General features: G+C 41.5%; 1 non-coding gene across 1 annotated transcript; it reads right to left on the bottom strand.

The window, feature by feature from the left end:
- Window positions 1–691: 691 nt before the first annotated feature.
- On the bottom strand, window positions 692–798 carry LOC139009714 (U6 spliceosomal RNA). The gene has a single exon (XR_011471416.1). It is a non-coding gene; the product is annotated as a U6 spliceosomal RNA (small nuclear RNA).
- Between the last annotated feature and the right edge of the window lie 5,313 nt (window positions 799–6,111).

Raw genomic sequence — 6,111 nt, 5'->3', positions numbered from 1 at the left:
TCGATCCCCAGTAGGGGGTGTGCAGGAGGCAACCAATCAATGATTCTCATCATTGATGTTTCTCTCTCTCCCTCTCCCTTCCTCTCTGAAATCAATAAAAAAAAATACATTAAAAAAAAAGAAATGTCCCTTGCTAAATTGATACTGTATTCAGACAGAAAAAACTTGAGTGCATCTGTCATTTGCTCAAAGCACTCACTATTGTGGTTAATGGGTTTGGTGTTGAGGGATGTTTAATGAACTGAAGACACAGAGGTAAGACGAGCACACAGGATGATTGATGCCGGACAGAGGGCTACAGCTCACTCAGGCATGTAGCAAACTCTGCACTCTCACCATCGCTTTTATTGGGGTTTGGTACACGGTTAGTGTGTCAGCAGTTAATCAACTAAATCTTGTTTTGTTCGATATTATTACAATAGCGTATTAAAGACAACTTGCAGCTGTGCTCTCCCTTTCTGCTCTACACCCACGACTATTTAATCTTATCCTTTCTCAGGGAGGTAAATGTTCTGAGAACTCAAGATTGTGTGCAATTTTTTTTTCCTCTAATGAACACAGCTTTATTATTTTCATTATAAACATAATATAAGCTTATTCCTAAAAATTAAACCGTAAGAGACGTGTAATAGAAAAAGTGCATATTCTATTATACAAAGGCAGTCCCCTGTTAAGATTTTGGCAGTAGTTTAAAAATATGGAACGCTTCACGAATTTGCGTGTCATCCTTGCGCAGGGGCCATGCTAATCTTCTCTGTATCGTTCCAATTTGAGTATATGTGCTGCTGAAGCAAGCACTTGTGTGCAATCTTGACCCAGCGTGACTCGCAAGTCACGCGGTGCTCCTGATAGAACATTCACTTCTTCTTGGCAGGACTTCAGATCCTTGTTTACAAATGTCCAGCTACAAATCCCTTTTTTCTTGCTTCATTTGATGGAGCATTAGAGATAACACAGCTGCTTTTCTATTAGCTAGTTGCTTGGTTTTCCTGAGTCTTCGGCAGACTAAATATAAAATGATACAGAGACAGATTATTAATCATAGTATTCCAGTAGAAGCTCCTAAAGCGGCTTGTAAATGGGGTATAGGATTTAATTGTTGCAATCCCCCAACCATATCTTTTAACACATTTTGCCCAGTTAATCTATGCAGTTCCTTCTGAAATGTTTCTTGTATATGAGATTGTAAATCTAGAATTTCTTTTGTTAGATTCTTATGATTGAACAAATGTTTTTCAACCTTTTCCTATGGAAGCAAACTTTTATTATAAGGTACAGGGGTAATGCAAAATGTTGAATAATTCCAGTCACATTTCATATGCATTTGTCTTTGCAGACTTACAATTTGACCTCCTATCATTAATACAGCTTGTTGCAGATCAGCAATTTCTGCATGCATTTCGGTATCGATTTGTCTTTGGACGGACCATAATTGTTCTGACTCCTTATGCCAACCAGCTACAAAATCAGTAGTCTGACTCCTGCAACAACTGCACTGGCTGTAATCGCTATATGTCCCAAAATTACTGTAATTAACATTCCAATAAACCTTTTTCCTCTTTTAAGCAAATCTTCTGCAATATACTGTAACATAGCAGTAGCTGGAGAATCCTGCCATCTATGATGCATTTGTACTGGCAGCCATACTCCAGGTCTCGCTTTCAAAACATAAATGCTGTCAGATGATTGGTTAAATGCAATAGAACAATTTAGACAAGTATAGAAAGCCTTTCATTAATAAAAATGGTAATTGAACACAGGCTTGCACAAAGGCAGTTTTGTTAACATAAAATTGTAAGGTGTAATTCCCAGAGTTATTTTTATAGAAGCCAGTCCATGCTTTCAAAGAGTGTAAGGCAGATCCCAATTTCCATAAGTCAGATTGAACAGGATGTCCTTCTTGATGAGGTGTTGGGGGGCAAATCCTCCACCATGCCACACGATGCTTGCATTCGCTTGTGTGGACATGGACTTGTTCTCTCCTCTACGTCATCGTCATCGTAGATCAGCTCCATTGGCTTTGGGACGGGCAGAACCTGAAGGGCTCCAATCAATGATGCTTCCATAGGAAGTATTAGATAAAACCCGAACCGTCTCTCCTCGACAGGATTCCCAATGGACCCAATTGGACATGTGCGTAAACGTAGGAACATGACATGGTGGCAGTAATGGAAGTGTACTATTGTTATCCCAACTAACATTTTTAAAGCCATGGGCACTCAGAAGAAACAAACGCCTGTTTTTTGTTGCAGTAGTAGTGTTTTCTAAAATGCTCAGCCAGGTTTGTGCCTGTATTGTTAAACAATGGTCTCCTTGACCTAAGCATATTGGCACTCCCTGAGTTCCAGTGGTATAATTTTCTATGACTCTACCTTCCTCTTCTGGTTTCAATGGACCTTGATCATCATAAGGTCCAGGTAACCAATTTGAGTCATTAACATAAATTCGAACCTTTGAATCCAACCAAGAAACACCTCTATTCAGTGGGGCATTAGGAATGTAAGCCCAGTATATATGATTCTCAGCATTTACCTGAGTGGTTATTAGTGCAAGCATAGCAAGGAACAAAGTAGATGGCGTCACTTCAATATATATATATATATTATTGATTTTTTACAGAGAGGAAGGGAAAGCAATAGAGAGTTAGAAACATCGATGAGAGAGAAACATCAATCAGCTGCCTCCTGCACACTCCCTACTGGGGATGTGCCCGCAACCAAGGTACATGCCCTTGACCGGAATCAAACCTGGGACCCTTGAGTCCGCAGGCTGACGCTCTATCCACTGAGCCAAACCGGTTAGGGCATGGCGTCACTTCTTTACCATGACGCTGAACAAGTTGTTCTCCCTCTTCGGTAAGCTTCTTCACCTGACCCCAGGTTGGTACAGATGAATGTTGCGTTGACCGTAGAGCTTTGCGGATAGGAGGCCCCGTCAACGTCATCTCTGAGAAATCCTTGGTCAGGTCACTTAAGTAGAACTTCCTTTTGGTTCCCATGTCTCAGCTTAAGACGCCTCTCAGGAACCCAGAACTTTTCTTTACCTTTGGAAATATAAGCATAACCTCGCCCCCATCGTAGGACCCATGCAGGATCCCACGATTGAGAGGACTCATTATGATAAAACACAGGTTGATTCAATTCTTGTGAAACCTCCTTTACCCAATGTCGCTGAGCAGCAGTGCTGTCAGTCTCATCTTGATTTAAAAAATTTAAAGTAAATAGAGCAGTTAATAGTCTTCGTTTAGGGGATTCGCCCCCTTTTTGTTTTTTGAGAATTTCCTTTAAGGTGCGATTTTGTCTTTCAATAATAGCTTGTCCTGTACTGTTACCAGGGATGCCAATGATGTGAGTGATATGATGAAATTGAAAAAATGTTTGACATTTTGTAGATAGATATGCAGAACCATTATCAGTCTTAATATTTTGAGGTATTCCCATTACTGCAAAAGCTTCCATTAAGTGAGTAATTACTGCATCTGCTTTCTTAGACATTGCTGCAGTAGGGGTTAAAACATGGGGACTATCTAATTCAGATGGCCCCTCTAGGATTTGAAATAAATTAGCCAATTGATAAGTAGGTATACCAAGGCTGGGTCTCAACCAATTAATGTCTCCTAATAACTTTTGAAAATCGTTTAGAGTCTTTAAACTGTCTCTTCTAATTTGAACCTTCTGTGGAATAATGGAGACATCTGTTAATTTTTGCCTAAGATATTTCTATGGCTCCTGCCATTGTACCTTTTCTGGAGCTACTTCTAATCCATAGTCTTGGAGTTTTTCAAGGAGGTATTGGTAAATCTCCTGTAATTGTGATTGAATTTCAGAAGCTACTAAAATATCATCTATATAATGATAAATTAGAGCATTAGGAAATCTTTTTCTGACTATTTCTAAAAGTTGATGCACATATGACTGACACATAGTGGGACTGTTTAACATTCCTTATTCTTAGAAACCTTAATCCTTTAATGATTACTATAAATAACAGCCAGTATTTCTTAGATTCAGTCTAATTTAGTATTGGAAGGGTTAAAGAGAACAAAACGGGGCAGAGGAAAACTTGTTGTGCTTAGTAGCAGCTTGCGGCCTTGAGTCTAGCATAGTTCAGATAAGAAACTATCTCTCCCTGCTTTCCCTGCCGACAGCCGCCCCCCCTTTTCTGCATTAACCATTTGGATATTGGGGATATTGTTGCAGATCCAGTGGCATTCGCTGCCACTGTATCAGAAATGCAAGGAAATCATCATCTCTTCTCCATGTGGGAGGAACAACCTCATCCCTAGGTTCTAAATCTAATAATATTTTGTTTATTTCAGTAGGCAAGGGCAGTTGGAATTGCCGATCTGCCCCTGTGGAATAATGTGGTGGGTCTGGAGGAGGAGCCGTGGGAATTACTCCGGGCTCCTCCGACAGTGGCTGTTGAACTGGAAAAGCATTTTTTATTAATTCCTGTAACTTATTAGTGGGTTTAACATGAGGTGGTGGGATACCACATATTAAAGCCTTTATATGAATCAGCAAATCTTTTAATAACTCTTGTTCATCATCCCTTGTTTTGCTTTTCCTTTTTAATAATCTCTTCCGTTCGCTACCACTAGAATGAATGCTACTAGTTTCACTTTCTGAGAAATCCTGGATGCCCTCTTTATCTGTCCCTTCTATATCTTCATATCCCTCCAACTTCTGTTCAAAATCTTTCCTTTTTTGCTCCGTATTATTTTCATGAGGCAAAGAAGGTAATGGTCTATTAGGCATGTCTTTTTTTTTAATTTTTAAAATTGTTTTATTGCTTAAAGTATTACAAGGAGTAGTACATATGTCTCCTTCCCCCCCCCCCTTGACCTTCCCCTGGCCTCCCCTACCCCCCCAGTGTCTTGTGTCCATGGGTTATGCTTATATGCATGCATACAAGTCCTTCGGTTGATCTCTTACCACCACCACCACCACCACCACCACCACCCTCCACAATCCTCCCTGGCCTTCCCCCCATAGTTTGACAGTCTGTTCGATACTGCTCTGCCTCTGTATCTATTTTTGTTCATCAGTTTATAATGGTCTTTATTATCCATAAATGAGTGAGTGTATTAGAAACCTGTGGTACATATACACAATGGAATACTATGCTGCTGTAAAAAGGAAGGAATTCTTAACATTTGCAACAGCATGGATGGAACTGGAGAGCATTATGCTAAGTGAAATAAGCCAGTCAATGAAAGAAAAATACCACATGATCTCACTCGCTCCGCATTCTTGGTGCTAAGAGAGCACCTGGAAGCACGGAGACTGGCGCATCGAGCCCACAGCTGCCTCTTGTCGGCCTCCCTCATTAGGGTCACGCTAGCCAGAGGGGGGCGGGACATTCACTTTGAAAGGAGCATTTGGCTACGCTGTCCACTCATAACGAATCCAGGTTTGACAGAAGGAACCGATAGGCACTGGTCACTTCTCACATGGTCACTTCTCTCCTGCCCGCAGAAGCTCCTCCCTCTCCTCCCTTCTCTCCTCCCCAAAAGCTCATCCCTCACCTCCCCTTATCCTCTCCCCTCCGCCCCCAAAAGCTCCTCTCTCTCTCTCTCTCTCTCTTTCTCTCTCCTCTACTATTCTCTCTCTTCTCCAGAGGTGCTGCTCCTGTTCTCGTGCTTCCCTCCCTCCCTCCCTGGCCACTGGGGAGGAGGGAGGGAGGACAAGAGGCAAAAATCTCTCTCTCTCTCTCTCTCTCTCTCTCTCCCCCCTCCCCAGTCCCCTCGCTCATGCCCTCACCCCCCTGTTGTCTGTGTCCATTGGTTGTGTTTATATGCATGCATACAAGTCCTTTGGTTGATCTCTCCCCCTTACCCCCACCCTCCCCTACCTTCCCTCTGAGGTTTGATGGTCTGATCAATGCTTCTCTGTCTCTGGATCTGTTTTTGTTCATCAGTTTATGTTGTTCATTATATTCCACAAATGAGTGAAATCATGTGGTATTTATCTTTCTCTCACTGGCTTATTTCACTTAGCATAGTGCTTTTCAAGTCACTAATTATCTGAGAGATGCAAATCAAAACGACAATGCGGTACCATCTCACACCTGTCAGAATGGCTATCATCAACAAATCAACAAACGACAAGT

Source organism: Myotis yumanensis, unplaced genomic scaffold (assembly GCF_028538775.1).
Source record: "Myotis yumanensis isolate MYYU_CA2020_CCGP unplaced genomic scaffold, mMyoYum1.0.hap1 SCAF_4, whole genome shotgun sequence".
Classification (NCBI taxonomy): Eukaryota; Metazoa; Chordata; class Mammalia; order Chiroptera; family Vespertilionidae; genus Myotis; species Myotis yumanensis.
Note: the sequence above shows the minus strand (reverse complement) of the source record. Positions and strands in the feature narration are given on the sequence as shown.